We start from the raw sequence: 18597 nt of genomic DNA, 5'->3' as shown, positions 1-18597 counted from the left end.
TTTTTTAAACAGTAGCTGCGAAAGAAAGATTGCATTCCGGTCTTACACCCTTTTTAATGAGAGCACTTCGTCCTTGGTAGTAAAAAAGTAATATCCCGCCATGTTTATTTTTAGAGTACAGCTGTAGATTTGGTTTGCGTCCCACGGTAGCTGTCAATTCAGAATAGACCTGACGCTAAGGTGCTCGTTAGATTAGGTTAGTTTTTCGTTCCATAGATCCGTGCTGAGGAGATCCTCGTGGATGTGGAACATGTCAATTTTTTTTTTAAAGCTGAAATAACAACACTAATTGTATGAATATATACAATACATCATTTGTTTCTATTAAAGAAATTCGTCAAGGGAGTAGAAGGAGTCGGCCACTAGTAAGTCTTTCAGGCTCCTTTTAAACTGATCTTTATTTGTAACTAGTTTTTTTTAATGTTTGCTGGCAAATTATTGAAGATGAGTGTTCCTGAGTAGTGGACCCCTTTTTGAACTAAAGTAAGTGCTTTTAAGTCCTTGTGCAGATCATTTTTGTTCCTGATATTGTATGTATGAACTGTGCTGTTTGTTGGAAAAAGAGATAGATTATTTAGTATAAATTTCATTAAGGAGTAAATATACTGAGAGGCAGTAGTTAGTATACTGAATTCTTTGAAGAGGTTTGTACAGGACGTCCGTGAATTTACTCCACAAATAATACGTATTACACGCTTTTGGACTCTGAAAACTTTAGTTTGACTTGAAGAGTTACCCCAAAATATTATACCATATGACATTATGGAATGAAAGTAGGCAAAGTATGTAAGCTTTTTCATTTTTATGTCGTCTATGTCTGCTAACACTCGAATTGCAAATACAGATTTGTTAAAACGTTTCTGCAGTTCTGTGGTGTGCTCCTCCCAACTGAATTTATTATCAAGTTGTAATCCCAGAAATTTAAGACTTTCAATCACTTCTATCTGCTCTTCTTCATACTTTAAGCATATGCTGGGTGGAAACCTCTTACAGGTTCTGAACTGCATATAGTGAGTCTTTTCGAAGTTTAATGTCAGTGAGTTGACTTTAAACCATTTATTAATATCCATGAAATTATCATTAGCAGATCTTTATAGAACTACACTCGACATACTATTTATTTGCAACACTTGTGTCATCTGCAACACTTGTGCCATCTGCAAACAAAACGAACTCTGCTTCTGGCAGTGTAACTGATGAGAGATCATTAATGTACACAAGAAAAAGCAATGGCCCTAAGATGGATCCTTGTGGGACACCATACGTAATTTCTTCTCATTCTGATGATGACTGATGACTTGATTCACTAGTCCCTTGCACTGACACCCTTTGTTTTCTGTTAGCGAGGCATGACTTGAACCAGTTTGCAGCACTGCCCGTGACACCATAGAGTTCTAATTTATTTAAAAGGATGTTGTGGTTCACAAAATCGAATGCCTTTGACAAATCAAAGAAAATACCTGCTGCTTGTAACTTGTTATTTAATGAATTAAGTATATTTTCACTGTAGGTGTAAATAGCCTTCTCGATATCAGAACCCTTCAGGAATCCGAACTGTGTTCTTGATAATATGTTATTTGTGGTCAGATGGTTGAGAAGCTGCCTGTACATTACTTTTTCTAAAATTTTCGGCGGAACAGTACATAGATTTAAGGATGTCAGCGAACGGGCCTACTGGGCGAGTTTACGGCCGCTTGCAGACACGGCTGCCCCCGGCCAGCCACGAGGAAGCTCTGCTCTCGCCGTGGTTGCGTCAGAGCCACGGCAGGGGTCCGGTGCCTCTGCCCCGAGCTACCGGCATCGGCAGCTGCGCCAGCAGCGAGCAGACACACAGATAACGACCAACCGCTACAGCTCGGCCAGCCGGCTCTGGGGATTCTGGCGCACACACGCCCGCAGTCCTGGATCAAGCGCACGCATCACGCAATTGTTATGCTATCCCTGTTTCTGTGCTAACTTCTTCCCCCATTACCTGTCAACGGTTATTGATTTTACTTCAGTCATACTGTTGTCTGTTTCCAGAATGAGATTTTCACTCTGCAGCGGAGTGTGCGCTGATATGAATCTTCCTGGCAGATTAAAACTGTGTGCCGGACCGAGACTCGAACTCGGGACCTTTGCCCTTCACAGGCACACAGTTTTAATCTGCCAAAGTTTCATATCAGGGCACACTCCGCTGCAGAGTGAAAATCTCATTCTGGAAACATCCCCCAGGCTGTGGCTAAGCCATATCTCCGCAATATCCTTTCTTTCAGGAGTGTTAGTTCTGCAAGGTTCGCAGGAGAGCTTCTGTAAAGTTTGGAAGGTAGGAGACGAAGTACTGGCAGAAGAAAAACTGTGAGGACGGGGCGTGAGTCGTGCTTGGGTAGCTCAGAAGGTAGAGCACTTGCCCGCGAAAGGCAAAGGTCCGGTGTTCGAGTCTCGGTCCGGCACACACTTTTAATCTGCCAGCAAGTTTCGGTTGTCTGTTGTTAAATACGATAGTGAGAGCAGAATTTGACAGAGCACTGAAAGATCTAACAAGGACAGCGTACGAAATTCCCCTCGCCGATTTGATTCATACTGACAGGGTGTGTGAGAAACGACTAGGGCTTCAACGTAATATGTAAACAGAAAGATGCAAGTGTTAACCGTTTTCGAGAAAGCCGAGTTTGAAAATTTTAGGCATGCTTATCTACTTATACACGGTATCAGACGGATGCCATATTCCTTGACTTCCGGAAAGCGTTTGACTCGTGCCCCACTGTAGACTCCTAACTAAGGTACGGGCATATGGGATTGGTTCCCAAGTATGTGAGTGGCTCGAAGACTTCTTAAGGGATAGAACCCAGTACCTTGTCCTCGATGGTGAGTGTTCATCGGAGGTGAGGGTACCATCTGGAGTGCCCCAGGGAAGTGCGGTAGGTCCGCTGTTGTTTTCTATCTACATAAATGATCTTTTGGATAGGTTGGATAGCAATGTGCGGCTGTTTGCTGATGATGCTGTGATGTACGGGAAGGTGTCGTCGTTGAGTGACTGTAGAAGGATACAAGATGACTTGGACAGGATTTGTGATTGGTGTAAAGAATGGCAACTAACTCTAAATATAGATAGATGTAAATTAATGCAGATGAATAGGAAAAAGAATCCCGTAATGTCTGAATACTCCATTAGTAGTGTAGCGCTTGACACAGTCACGTCGATTAAATATTTGGTCGTGACATTGCAGAGCGATATGAAGTGGGACAAGCATGTAATGGCAGTTGTGGGGAAGGCGGACAGTCGTCTTCGGTTCATTGGTAACATTTTGGGAAGATGTGGTTCATCTGTAAAGCAGACCGCTTATAAAACACTAATACGACCTATTCTTGAGTACTGCTCGAGCGTTTGGGATCCATATCAGGTCGGATTGAGGGAGGACATAGAAGCAATTTCGGAGGCGGGCTGCTATATTTGTTACTGGCAGGTTTGATCATCACGCGAGTGTTACGGAAATGCTTCAGGAACTCGGGTGGGAGTCTCTAGAGGAAAGAAGGCGTTCTTTTCGTGAATCGCTACTGAGGAAATTTAGAGAACCAGCATTTGAGGCTGACTGCAGTACAATTTCACTGCCGCCAACTTACATTTCGCGGAAAGACCACAAAGATAAGATAAGAGAGATGGTACGGAGGCGTACAGGAAGTCATTTTTCCCTCGTTCTGTTTGGGAGTGGAACAGCGAGAGAAGATGCTAATTGTGGTACGAGGTACCCTCCGCTACGCACCGTATGGTGGATTGCGGTGTATGTATGTAGATGTAGATACACACTGAAACGACAAAGAAACTGGTATAGACATTCAAATACGCTGGTGTAGGCATGCGCAATCAGATACAGAGATATGTAAACTGGCACGATACGGCACTGCGGCGTCAACGCCTATACAGGGTGGTCGGAAATTCCCGTTACAGACTTGTAGGTCTTGTAGAGGAGAGTGAGTGCATCGTATTTTGAACAGGAACCCATGTCCGGAAACGTCATCCAACGAGACTACAGAGCGTCAAAGTTATAAACGCGGGCGTCTGTAAATGTATGTACACACGGGGTGATTCCGTGATGATGTTACAGACTTTCTAGGATGATGGAGAACGATAAATGTATTAATTTGAAGTAAGGATCCCTGTACCGGATACGAACGAGTCGAAAGTTGCAAACGAAGAGCGTTCTGGTACCTCTGACAGTTGAATGCACGTACCGGTTCTTGTGTTGCGAAGAGTGTATGGCGGGTAACTTTCGGTGGTGGTAATGTGGACAAAAACGAGAAAAAAATGTCCAATAAACGTGGGCTCTAAATTGCATACCTGAGGAGCTATGACCATTCGTTCATCTTTGCTAATGTGAAACACATCTCCTCTACTGAGAAAGTGTTCATAGCTGTTAAGTTAGCCGGCCGTGGTGGTCTTGCGGTTCTAGGCGCTGCAGTCCGGAACCGCGGGACTGCTACGGTCGCAGGTTCGAATCCTGCCTCGGGCATGGATGTGTGTGATGTCCTTAGGTTAGTTAGGTTTAAATGGTTCTAAGTTCTAGGGGACTGATGACCTAAGATGTTAAGTCCCATAGTGCTCCGAGCCATTTGAACCATTTTTTTTTTTTTTTTGTTAAGTTACGCACTTTATAGCTCACGTTTATTGGACATTTTTTCTCGTTTTTGTCCACACTACCACCACTGAAAGTTACCAACCCTACACTCTTCGCAACACAAGAACCGGTACATGTATACAACTGTCAGAGGTATCATAACGATTTTCGTTTATAACTTTCGACTCATTCGTTTCCGGTACAGGGATCCCTACTTCAAATTAATACATTCATCTTTCTCCATCATCCTAGAAAGTCTGTAACATCATCACGGAATCACCCCTTGTACACGTACATTTACAGACGCCCGGGCCTATTTCTTTGACGCTCTGTAGTCTCGATGGATGACGTTTCCGGACATGGGTTCCTGTTCAAAATACGATGTACTCACTCCCCTCTACAAGACCTACAAGTCTGTAACGGGAATTTCCGACCACCCTCTATAGGACAACAAGTCTCTGGCGAAGTTGTTAGATCGGTTACTGCTGCTGCAGTGGCAGGTTATCAAGATTTAAGTGAGTTTGAAAATGGTGTTATAGTCAGCGCACGAGCGATGGGACATAGATAGCGTCTCCGAAGTAGCGATGAAGTGGGGAATTTCCCGTACGACCATTTCACGAGTGTACTCTATCAGGAATCCGGTAAAACAAATCTCCGACATCACTGCAGCCGGAGAAAGATCTTGCAAAAACGGGACCAATGACAACTGAAGAGAATCGTTTAAAGTGACAGAAATGCAACCCTTCTGCAAATGGCTGCAGATTTAAAACTTGGGCCATCAACAGCAAGCTAACCATTCAACGAAACATCATCAATATGGGCTTTCGGAGCGTAAGCTCCACTCGTGTGCCTTTGATAACTGTACAAGTGCACGACACAAAGCCCATTAACACCTACATGACTGGAAGCATGTTGCCTGATCGGACGAATCGCGTTTCAAATTGAATCGATCGGATGAACGTGTACGGGTATGGAGACAACCTCACGAATCCATGCACCCTGCTTGTCAGCAGGGGACTGTTCAAGCTGATAGAGGCTCTGTAATGGTGTGGGGCGTGTACAGTTGGAGTGTTAGGGGTTCCCTGATACGTCTAGATACGACTCTGATAGGTGACACGTACGTAATAATCCTGTCTGATCACCTGCATCCATTCATGTCCATTGTGCATTCCGACGGACTTGGGCAATCCCAGCAGGACAATGATCCACCCCACACGTCCAGATTTGCTACAGATTGGCTCCAGGAACACTCTTATGAGTTTAAATACTTCGGGTGGCCGCCAAACTCCCCAAACACAAACATCATTGAGCGTTTCTGGGATGCCTTGCGACGTGCTATTCAGAAGAGACCTCCACCCCTTATACTATTACGGATTTATGGACAGCTCAGTAGGATTCATGGTGTCAGTTCCCTCCAGCACTACTTCAGAGAATAGTCGAGTCCATACCACGTCGTGTTGTGGCATTTCTGGGTGCTCGCAGGGGCCCTACACAATATTAGGCAGGTGTACCAGTTTCTTTGGTTCTTCAGTGTAGTATGTAAACAGAATGACGCAAGTGTTAACCGTTTTCGAGAAAGTTAACTTTGAAAATTTTGGGCGTGGTTATATACATATATATTTTGTAAGATTACAAACGTGGATCCTCTCTCGCCGGAGGTTCGAGTCCTCTCTCGGGCATGGGTGTGTGTGTGTGTGTGTGTGTGTGTGTGTGTGTGTGTGTGTGTGTGTGTGTGGGTGTGTGTGTGTGTGTGTGTGTGTGTGTTTTGTTCTTACAAGGGAACCTCCTCATCGCACCCCCCTCAGATTTAGTTATAAGTTGGCACAGTGGATAGGCTTTGAAAAACTGAACACAGATCAACTGAGAAAACAGGAAGAAGTTGTGTGGAACTGTGAAAAAATAAGCAAAATATACAAACTGAGTAGTTCAGGGTAAGATATGCAACATCAAGGACACCGTGAACGCAGGAGCGCCGTGGTCTCGTGGTAACATGAGCAGCTGCGGAACGAAAGGTCCTTGGTTCAAATCTTCCATCGAGTGAAAAGTTTAATTTTTATTTTCAGTTTATGTGACAAACTCTTATGTTTTCATCACTTTTTTGGGGGTGATTATCACATCCACAAGAAAACCTAAATCGGGCAAGGTAGAAGAATCTTTTTACCCATTCGCCAAGTGTACAAGTTAGGTGGGTCGATAACATATTCCTGTCATGTGACGCACATGCCGCCACCAGTGTCGTATAGAATATATCAGATGTGTTTTCCTGTGGTGGAATCGGTTGACCTATGACCTTGCGATCAAATGTTTTCGGTTCCCATTGGAGAGGCACGTCCTTTCGTCTACTAATCGCACGGTTTTGCGGTGCGGTCGCAAAACACAGACACTAAACTTATTACAGTGAACAGAGACGTCAATGAACGAACGGACACATAATAACTATGCAAAAATAAAGAAAGTAAAATTTTCGCTAGAGGGAAGATTTGAACCAAGAACCTCTCGTTCAGCAGCTGCTCACGCTACCACGGGACCACGGCGCTCGTGAGCCCACGTGGTCCATGATGTTGCCTATGTGGCCCATGGACTATTCAGTTTGTATATTTTGCTTACTTTTTCACAGTTCCACACAACTTCTTCCTGTTGATCTGTGTTCAGTTTATCAAGGCCTATCCACTGTGGCAACTTATAACTAAATCTGAGGGGGGTGCGATGGGGGGGTTCCCTTGTTAGCATAAGTTAGTTTAAATTAGTCTAAGTAGTGTGTAAGTCTAGTGATCCATGACTTAAGCAGTTTGGTCCCTTAGGAATTGACAAACATTTGAACATTTGAACAAAAGTGGATCGTTATCTCACTGATGGTTCTACCCTCACCCAGACGAATTCCTCACCCAGTGCGAGGTCGGAAGGCATTTTCTTGCACCCTTTGCCAATGTTACCCATATACATGTAGACAATGTCAGACCATTATCCTTGTCGGAAGGATATAGCTACCTACTTACAATGATTGACTGCTCTACACGTTGGCTATAAGCTGTACCAATTGCGGACATCTCGTCAGAGGCGGTGCCTAGGAACTTTTTCAGAGTACGGATCACCAGATTGCGAGTACCAATCACGATGAAAACCGACTGGTGAAGTCTGTCTGAGTGCGACCTTTTTCAGAGCTTACGAGATTCTGTGGTATTTCCCATTTGCGGACTATAAGCTATCATCCTGCCAGCAATGGCATGGTAGAAAGACTCCATAGAACTCTTTAAGGTGCACTCACCTTTCACCAGGAGACACGGACCGAAGCTTTGCCGGTAGTGCTGCTTGGGTTACGAACAGCTGTTAGAACACATACCGACCTATCTCCAAGTCATTTGGTTCTTGGGCAGCAGATTCGTATTCCCGCCGATTTAAAAGAGCAATGAAACACGATGATACCTCCAGGTAGCGTGCTACAAGACTTCTAACAAAAATTACAATCTTCAGTGCATAACAAAAGTTACAACGTTCAATGCAATTTAAGTTCGCGAACCTTGCGAGGTGCCGGGGCTAGCAGTGTATTTAACACTAAATTCTTCTAGAATCTACATATGTAAATGATGCTCTAAGCCCCCCCCCCCCCCCCTATTCTAACTCCGGCTTTTGCTGTTGCACAAAGATTAAAAAAAAAAAATGCGAACTGACTCTAATCAACCCTGCCAGTGGAGTAGAAGAGAGTTTGGCACCTGCAATAATTTAATTTGATAAATAAGTTAAATAAACGAAGGTTTCATTAACATAGTGAGGAATGATAGGGTTGCTCTACCGATTAACAGAATGAAAGTTTTTGTCCAAAATAACAATATGATTTATTAAGACTAAACACAAAATAATAAACAAAAACACTTGAAACCTTTACAATACATCAAATTGACTCAAATTGGATACTCAAACAAACGCTGTGAATGTGAAGTTGTCCCTAAACTAGATTGTGAGGATTATGACGAAGTGGTATGTGGAGCCAATTCCTTGCAACTCAAATCTTAAGAGAAAACACACAGCCAACCCAACATTAATTGCTGCTACTCAAGACAGAACAAAGTTAGAAAAAGACGAACAGGCGCGCTCTGCTGAGCTCTGATTATCACCTAGGAAAATCCCTGTCTGCTGGTGCTGCGGACATACCTTACCAATCTGTCTTCTTAACTGCAAGAACACGATCTGGCATACCGCAGGCGATGGCTGGTTACTTCGACGTCCTCGACCGAAAGGCGAGAGCCGACTACCCAGAGCACCCGTACAATGCCGAATACCGAACATTCCCGCCCCGACCACAGTGGCCGTGGTTAAACGTTCCAATCAGCAACTCGAAAACCGGTGGAAAATTCCACCCCATTGCCGGAGCACTACCATTCCACCAATGGAGATTCTTGGCGCCAATTTCTGCGCTGATTTTGCTGCGTCACAGAGCTATGCCCTGAGCAAGCCAATCGCAGTTACTATTTTGCAGAAAGCGCGGGAATTTTCCCGCCACAACTGCCTGGGTACACAAGTCATTCCCACGCCTCTCTGGTAGCCCGCCAGAAAGTGTTTTCGCTAAGATTCTGCGAAGTAACGGAACCTCTAGCCCAGCCGCTACTTCGGACCCCTCTGGGCGTGTCTTTTGACAATGTCGGCAGCTGCAAAGCATTCACTCGACTTCCTCACACCCGTCGGCTTAGTAGAGCCCGCCTGTCACCGGACCACCCGGGTGATGAGAGACGCTGCGTGGGAAGTCCGCGTGTGAAGGAATAGCAACTTTTCACCGCATGCAATTAAAGAGGAGAATCGTAAGATAGAAATATGAGAGGGGTCTCATGCCAACTCTCAAGTTCGCGAACCTCTTGTTGACCCCTGTTCACTAGTCTGGGTATTCTGACGTTGACCTCTCAATATATACATTCTTTACCGTCGTTTCTTTTTAACAGTACGGCCGGCCGGAGTGGCCGTGCAGTTCTAGGCGCTTCAGTCTGGAACCGAGCGACCGCTACGGTCGCAGGTTCGAATCCTGCCTCGGGCATGGATGTGTGTGATGTCCTTAGGTTAGTTAGGTTTAATTAGTTCTAAGTTCTAGGCGACTGATGACCTGAGCTGTTAAGTCGCATAGTGCTCAGAGCCATTTGAACCATTTGTTAACAATACCAGCTTATACCTAAGAATTAGCAGCTTTCACTCGGTTAATACTATGCTGAAATCCAGTCTGCATTTGGATCGCACCTCCTTGACTCTTGTGCAGAAAGGTGTCCAGTATACTGCTGCATCCATTTTCAATAAGCTACCACAAGGATTCAAAAATCTTAGAAGTAATCCACGCGCTTTTAAATCGAAACTGAAGAGTTTTCTCATGGGTCACTCCTATTCTTTTGAGGAATTCCTTGAAAAATTAAACTGATTCCTATGTTACATTGTTCACTGCGTTTATTCAAACTTATGGCTTGACTTTTCGTGGGTTCATAAACATTTCATTTTATCTATTATTACACCGTAATTTCATGTACTGACACGTTCCATGACATTGCAAATTGGCTCCTCAACTTGGTCCTACCGAACTAGACGTGTAAATAAAAAAAAAAAAGAAAAACTCGTCCACAGGCTCCTCTGCGTCACGGTACAAAATCTCTTCTTTTCATGAAGACCTTCATCAATGTTCATCTGTGTGGTTACGATATTTGCAGTCAAACCACCATTGCGCCCGCCTTATGTGAGACCGTACCGAGCACTGAAGCGTAAGATACATATTTTTGTCACGGAGAAAGAAGGCAGGCTACGACGGTATCTACAGGGTGAGCCACTAATTATTGCCACCTAGAATAACTCCGAAAGTACGATAGCAGCTGAAAAGATTGTGGGACATATGTTACATGCGACAATGCGGACCGTAATATGACATTGGCTTTTTGTTGCTTGGTGGGCTCGCGTAAGAGTAATGAAGGTCAACTTTGATTTTTTTAAATGGGATGCTATAGTTTGGTACTTATTTTCTGATACCGGCTATCGAGACGAATCCAATGATGTGTAAGGTCTTTGAAGGTCAATGAAGCTCAAAAATGTGGCATGAACTTCCATTTACAGAAGGTGTTCGAAGTGATGACCTTTGGTATCAGTGCAGTGCTGCAATCTTCTTATCATAGATTGAGTGGTATTCCTTATCACCTCGGCACTTATCGAAGCACATGCTCTGACAGTTCTCTCTCGTATATCGTGCAAATAGTAAATATTCGCCGAATACGGCGTATCCACCTAACGTGCGATTGACATGTAAACACCATTCGACGGTTTCGCAGTACAACACTAATAGGAGAGGTAAGCCTAGTATCGTCAAATCAAGCGAATGTGAATGACGTATTCCTTCGAAAAACAAGTCGATATGCTTCCCATTTACGGAGAATGCCAACGAAATTCAGTGAGAGGTAGAGACTTACACGCTGAAAGATATCCTCAACGTATTCACCCTACACGTCGTACAATATGCGTATGATAAATTGAGAACAACTGGATCTTTAACTCATCGGAAACAGATCCGGCAAAGGAAAGTTACTGACGAGGAAACGGAAATTGGTACTCTTGCCACCGTGGTTCGGGACCCTTGTGTTAGTTCGTGTCAAATCGCAGGGGAATCCCGCATGAGCCAGAGAAGTGTTGTTCATGTTCTGCATCGCCATAGATACCATCCTTACCATATCAGTCTCCACCAAGAATTAAGTGGTACATATTGTATGCATCGAACTGAATTCGCCGATGGGCTGAGTTTGAGATTCAGAGGGATGACACATTTATTAATTTGATTTTATTTACTGATGAGGCTACATTCACGAACCATGGAAACGTTAATTTGCACAACATGCATTATTGGGCAACTGAAAATCCATGTTGGCTGTGGCTAGTTGCTCACCAAAAATCATGGTCGGTGAATTATTGTGTGGGATTCTGGAGGACAGTATTATAGGCCCCTATTTCATAGAAGGAAATATTAATAGTAGGAAGTAACACCACATTCCTGCAAGAAACATTAGGTCTGTTGTTGGAAGAAAAACTTTTAGGAGAAAGGAACAGAATGTGGTGTCAACACGATGGGTGTCCGGCACATTTTTCACTGATGGCTAGAAATGAATTGCAGAGACAATTCCCAAACTGTTGGATTGGACGCGCTGGAAATGCGTCGTGGCGTGCTCGTTAGCCAGACTTGACGCCTCTGGATTTTTACTGTGGGGATTCGTAAAAGACATTGTTGATAAAGACATTCCAACTACACCTGAAGATATGCGAGAGAGAACTGTCAGAGCATGTGCTTCGGTAAATGCCGATGTGACAAGGAATACCACTCAATCCATGAAAAGAAGTCTGCAGCACTGATTGATACCAATCGTCGAACACCTTCTGTAAATCGACGTTCATGCCACCTTTTTTTTATCTTTGTTGACCTTCAAACTTCTTACTGTTACTGTTGGATCCGTCTCGATAGCCGCTATCAGAAAATAAGTAGCGAACTATATCCTCCTATTTACAAAAAACAAAGTTGACCTTCATATCTCTGAAGCGACCCCACCTAGCAACATGAAAACCACCGTCATATTATGGCCCCCTTGTCCAATGCAGCTTTTGTCCCACAAACTTTTCAGCTCCTATCATACTTTCGGAGTTATTCTTGGGGGCAATAGTTAGTTACTCACCCTGTATAGAGAGACTAAAAACAGCGTATGCGTTACAGGAGGAGGCGACAGTGCATCCTACAACACTCGGAACCACAAACAATCGAAAGGTGGAGAGACTTTAACACCTGATGATACAGTGGTCTTTACGAGCGAGGGGGAAAGTAGTTGGCAGACGTGTTGGAAGAAAGAGGACGAGCAGCCAGGGATAGTACAGAACGCCCGAAGAAAAGTCGTACCTCGGCACCCCTCCACTCCAGACGTCTCGGCAGCCAGTCAACCGCAGCCAGGGAACAGCAAAGGAGGGCATGGTCACCGGCTGTGAGACACCTCGATCAACAACAGGACAGCGCAGAGAAATGTTCTCACGAGCTAGACGTTGCATTTATCCCATGTGTCCAGAGATTCCAGGCACGCCAGGGATCCAGAATCAGATTTTTACAGTCGGAAGAGAAGAAACGGCATTCTCCAGAGAGTCGCCACACAGTGGTACCTACATGCCCCACATTCACAAAGGGGAGGGGGGGGGCTACAGTGGCAACGTATTAAATGATTACATTCTGGAATGCAGCAACGATTGTTGAGACGGCTGAGAAGTTCATCTCCGTTGTTTATTCTTTGTAATTCACTGGTTGTTATCAGCGTATCAATAAAGACTTGGTGTTTGGGTTCTAGACTCGAATCTATTAATCCAGTTATCTCGGAGAACAGTGAGCGGCTACATACTCCCTCTTCCGTTCAGATGGAAACAGGTCTCATTTCTGAAAAGAATATCAGCTTCAAGATGTGGCTGCTGCTTTCGTCTTTCTGTAAAAAATGTTCAAATGTGTGTGAAATCTTATGGGACTTAAATGCTACGTTCATCAGTCCCTCAGCTTACACTCTACTTAACCTAAATTATCCTAAGGACAAACACACACACACCCATGCCCGAGGGAGGGCTCGAACCTCCGCTGGGACCAGCCGCACAGTCCATGACTGTAGCGCCCCAGACCGCTCGGCTAATCCCGCGCTGCTCTTTCTGTAAACAAGTCATCCTGTCTACGCGTGTCATCTCCATGAAGTTCCTGGAAAAAAAATGCACACGACATGGATGTAAACGATTTCTGGATGATATCCTGAACGCGAACGTTTGACTGATGCCACATTCTCGAGCCACTTTGGAAGGTGCCCACATTTTCGGGCTTTACATAAGCTGCACAACGACTATGCCGAATAACATCCCCAGCAAATAACGATATTGTTGACAACAGGGAATAATTAGAGCCATCTCATGCACGGAATAACAAACGATTTACCGAAACTTCCTGGCAGATTAAAACTATGTGCCGGACCGAGACTCGAACTCGGGACCTTTGCCTTTTGCGGGCAAGTGCTCTACCAACTGAGCTACCCAAGCACGACTCACGCCCCGTCCTCACAGCTTTACTTCGGCCAGTACATCGTCTCCTACCTTCCAGACTTCACAGAAGCTCTCCTGCGAACCTTGCAGAACTAGCGTTCCTGAAAGAAAGGATATTGCGGAGACATGGCTTAGCCACAGCCTTGTGGATGTTTCCAGAATGAGATTTTCACTCTGCAGCTGAGTACAGCGGAGTAAAGCTGTGAGGACGTGGCGTGAGTCGTGCATGGGTAGCTCAGTTGGTAGAGCACTTGCCCGCGAAAGGCAAAGGTCCCGAGTTCGAGTCTCGGTCCGGCACACGGTTTTAATCTGCCAGGAAGTTTCATATCAGCGCACACTCCGCTGCAGAGTGAAAATCTCATTCTGGAAACGATTTACCCTTTTAACGACAGGTGGCTAATGACATTGGAACGACTCAATTAGCTTTAACAAAAGAAAGCCCAGGTGCACTGCAGAAAGAAATAAGTGAAAATCAATATAATACATTATCGAGTGGAGACCCGGGCAAGAAAAATAAGAATTTTCCTTTAACATGGGAGCGATCGGCTGAAGCCAGACGTGTGACGTAGTAGAATCAAGGTGGGGACGATAATGTCATATAAAAGCACTTTGAGAACTCAACTAAGACACAGAGGCAGAGAGAGCGGGCCACACCCCTGCGTGTGGTAAAGGCCCGACTCTGACTACTTTACATTTGCGAAGTGCGTGCGATAAGCTTCACGTATCGTGGTGACAAACGTAAAGGATAGTTAAATATTCCTGCGGGAATCTTCTCCGGCTGAATTTTGCGCACGTCGCTTCAACCCAGAGCGAGTGTGCAATTGCCATTAATTTCGACTAGGGAAATTTGAATTTTCCACGGAACGCATAGCGTTTGAGACTGATTACTTCCAGTCAGGGCCAGAGTAGGGAATTAGCGATTTCAGGTCCAGCACGGAGACAATGCCGCCGCAGATGCCGTTTGGTAATGTACGAAGCACTTTTGGCAAAAGTGAAGGTTGAGTCCAATTTTGCGAGTGTAGCATACTCCAACATGCGTACGCTTTGAATAGAGAAGTTCAAGAGCTCATTACTAAACTACCCTCCAATGAGTACATGAGACAGGATTAGATAAAGTCATCCTCCCCCAACTTGGTTCATTGTACAGCTACGATGTAGGTGTATTTTTCACTGCTAAAGATTTACTTCTTTCAATTGATAACATGTTCACATATAGAGATATAGTTTGATTAATTACATATTCAATTATAAATATTAATTGATTTATTAACTGTTGAAGTAATTAAACTTTCTTATTGATTATAACTTGATTCTTGAGAGCTTTGATAAATGAAATGTAATATGGAAGAGGGAGAAATTGTGTTACCATTTTAGGTTAAATCCCAAGCTTGTCATTAACATCAGTTTATGTATTCTTGGAATGTCACAGTAGCATTTTTGATTACTTTGAGATAGGGCCAGAATTAATAGCGATGTGGATTGTCTGTTTACCACCCTGGGCTCCAGAACACAGTCAGCACGTTATCCTTTGCTGCATTCAAAATTAACATGTCCGACGACCCATTACAACTTTTTCTTGTTGATCGTGCTGGACTGACCGTCAGCTTAGCTAATGCCTAGCTGAGATTGCGTGACCTGTCGCCAGCCGCTGTGTCCAAGTGGTTCTAGGCGCTTCAGTCCAGAACCTTGCTGCTGCTATGGTCGTAGGTGTGAATCCTGCCTCGGGCATGGATGTGTGTGATGTCCTTAGGTTAGTTAGGTTTAAGTAGTTCTAAGTTCTAGGGGACTGATGACCTCATATGTTAAGTCCCATAGCACTTACAGCCATTTGAATCGTGATCTGTCGTTGTTCCTGGACGCCCTGACCGCCATTTGTCATGGACACTGCCCACTGCCTTGAACCGCTCCACTAAACGGCCAATGGTTGCGTGATAAGGGGGAGGTCCATCTGGATACCGTCTGTGATATTCCTCCGCAGCTTCCGGTAGACTCAAGACTGCAGCAGGAATAAGAACCATTTTCCACTCTTCCCAGAGTTGTGTACTGGACACTGTTTTCGATCCCTGGAAAAAGGAAAAAAATCACTATTAAGACCACAATTTAAAACGTAATTGCCAACAATTTTCTTGATGATTACTGACAAAATTACAAAAAAATACAAATTCAATATTAAGGTTATCTTTTAAACATAAGTCCGACAGTTTTAACTTCTGCCGTTGTTTCGGTGTCTTACAGTAACGTCAGACACACCCAATAGCCATCATGTGCTCATACCATCCTTCATCTGTAGGTACAGCTTTTTCTGTATTGAAAATAGGCCACCTAGGGATGAAATTTTAATCGACATCTTGTAGTGCTGTTATTTTGAAGAGATGGAAATCAAGTACCGCATTACAATTTCCCTGTTAGCAAGTAAAATAATTCCTGCCTGCAAACCTATCCATTGACCTAGGAGATACTGAATTCCTTCTCGTGCTTCAGATATTTCTGTTACCAAAAACTCAACAGCGTCACCGGTTAAATTAATCCTCCTACGTTGGTGGTAGACGACGAGAGTGACAACCCTACTGGAGACAAGGAAGACGCCCGCATCTCGTGGTCGTGCGGTAGCGTTCTCGCTTCCCACGCCCGGGTTCCCGGGTTCGATTCCCGGCGGGGTCAGGGATTTTCTCTGCCTCGTGATGGCTGGGTGTTGTGTGATGTCCTTAGGTTAGTTAGGTTTAAGTAGTTCTAAGTTCTAGGGGACTGATGACCATAGATGTTAAGTCCCATAGTGCTCAGAGCCATTTGAACCATTTAGACAAGGAAGACGATGTTGTGAGGTGCAAACACTACTGCGAAAAATTTAGTTTTGCCGGTTATTTCACTAAATCAGCAACAGTCGACAGTAATTATCAGTAGGTATACGATCGTACTCTAGGTAATAATGACGTGAGGATAACGACAGGCTCTAACGAACGCAACAGACCTGTAATACTGGTGATATTTTTAACCATGTCTCGCTGACTAAAACGAGAATATCGAACTGTGTTAAAAATTGTTTCATTAATATTCCACTGTAGATTTACAGGGTTATTACAAATGATTGAAGCTATTTCACAGCTCTACAATAACTTTATTATTTGAGATATTTTCACAATGCTTTGCACACACATACAAAAACTCAAAAAGTTTTTTTAGGCATTCACAAATGTTCGATATGTGCCCCTTTTGTGATTCGGCAGACATCAAGCCGATAATCAAGTTCCTCCCACACTCGGCGCAGCATGTCCCCATCAATGAGTTCGAAAGCATCGTTGATGCGAGCTCGCAGTTCTGGCACGTTTCTTGGTAGAGGAGGTTTAAACACTCAATCTTTCATATAACCCCACAGAAAGAAATCGCATGGGGTTAAGTCGGGAGAGCGTGGAGGCCATGACATGAATTGCTGATCATGATCACCACGACCGATCCATCGGTTTTCCAATCTCCTGTTTAAGAAATGCCGAACATCATGATGGAAGTGCAGTGGAGCACCATCCTGTTGAAGTCGGCGCTGTCGGTCTCCAGTTGTGGCATGAGCCAATTTTCCAGCATGTCCAGATACACGTGTCCTGTAACGTTTTTTTTCGCAGAAGAAAAAGGGGCCGTAAACTTTAAATCGTGAGATTGCACAAAACACGTTAACTTTTGGTGAATTGCGAATTTGCTGCACGAATGCGTGAGGATTCTCTACCGCCCAGATTCGCACATTGTGTCTGTTCACTTCACCATTAAGAAAAAATGTTGCTTCATCACTGAAAACAAGTTTCGCATTGAACGCATCCTCTTCCATGAGCTGTTGCAACCGCGCCGAAAATTCAAAGCGTCATCGGGTGTCAGGGCTTGTAGCAACTGTAAACGGTAAGGCTTCTGCTTTAGCCTTTTCCGTAAGATTTTCCAAACCGTCGGCTGTGCTACGTTTAGCTCCCTGCTTGCTTTATTCGACGACTTCCGCGGGCTACGTGTGAAACTTGCCCGCACGCGTTCAACCGTTTCTTCGCTCACTGCAGGCCGACCCTTTGATTTTCCCTTACAGAGGCATCCAGAAGCTTTAAACTGCGCATACCATCGCCGAATGGAGTTAGCAGTTGGTGGATCTTTGTTGAACTTCGTCCTGAAGTGTCGTTGCACTGTTATGACTGACTGATGTGAGTGCATTTCAAGCACGACATACGCTTTCTCGGCTCCTATCGCCATTTTGTCTCACTGCGCTCTCGAGCGCTCTGGCGGCAGAAACCTGAAGTGCGGCTTCAGCCGAACAAAACTTTATGATTTTTTCTACGTATCTGTAGTGTGTCGTGACCATATGTCAATGAATGGAGCTACAGTGAATTTATGAAATCGCTTCAATCATTTGTAATAGCCCTGTATTTCGGAACCGCCAATTACCAGTGATGCAGCTACGTCTCGTCGCGTGATCGCTCCTGTCGTAAAGACAGGCGGCATGAGTGCTTTAAGTCATATGTAAATAACAGCAGGCAAAAAGTTTCTTTATATGGTTTAAGTGATTGAAGAGAGTTTGCCACATCAATCAACTGGGGTAAAATTACATTGGGTGTTCCACAGGATTCGATCATGAGTCCCCTTCTGTTCTTGATATATGTGAATGATCTCCCATCTCATCTGAAACAAGAAGCTAAACTGACGCTGTTTGCTGATGATACAAGCATCATTATTAATCCTGTAAAAGAAGCTCCAATAGAAAATGATACAATTATCGACTTTGGAAAAGTTATTAATCGGTTTTCTGCGAATGGTCTTGCTCTGAACATTGAAAAAAAAAATTAATTACATCCAATTTTCTGCTGCAAGGAGTGCAGTTCCTTCAATAAATATTGCACATCAACAGAACTCAATAGGCAGGATAGGGCATATTAAGTTTTTGGGTGTACATGTAGATGAGAATCTTAATTGGAAAATTCATAAT

General features: G+C 44.2%; 1 non-coding gene across 1 annotated transcript; it reads right to left on the bottom strand.

Moving 5' to 3' along the window:
- Nucleotides 1-13572: 13572 nt before the first annotated feature.
- Trnal-caa (transfer RNA leucine (anticodon CAA)) lies at nucleotides 13573-13647 on the bottom strand. Its single transcript has one exon. It is a non-coding gene; the product is annotated as a tRNA-Leu (tRNA).
- Nucleotides 13648-18597: the final 4950 nt, after the last annotated feature.

The sequence above is a fragment of the Schistocerca serialis genome, chromosome 6, assembly GCF_023864345.2.
Source record: "Schistocerca serialis cubense isolate TAMUIC-IGC-003099 chromosome 6, iqSchSeri2.2, whole genome shotgun sequence".
Classification (NCBI taxonomy): domain Eukaryota; kingdom Metazoa; phylum Arthropoda; class Insecta; order Orthoptera; family Acrididae; genus Schistocerca; species Schistocerca serialis.
Note: the sequence above shows the minus strand (reverse complement) of the source record. Positions and strands in the feature narration are given on the sequence as shown.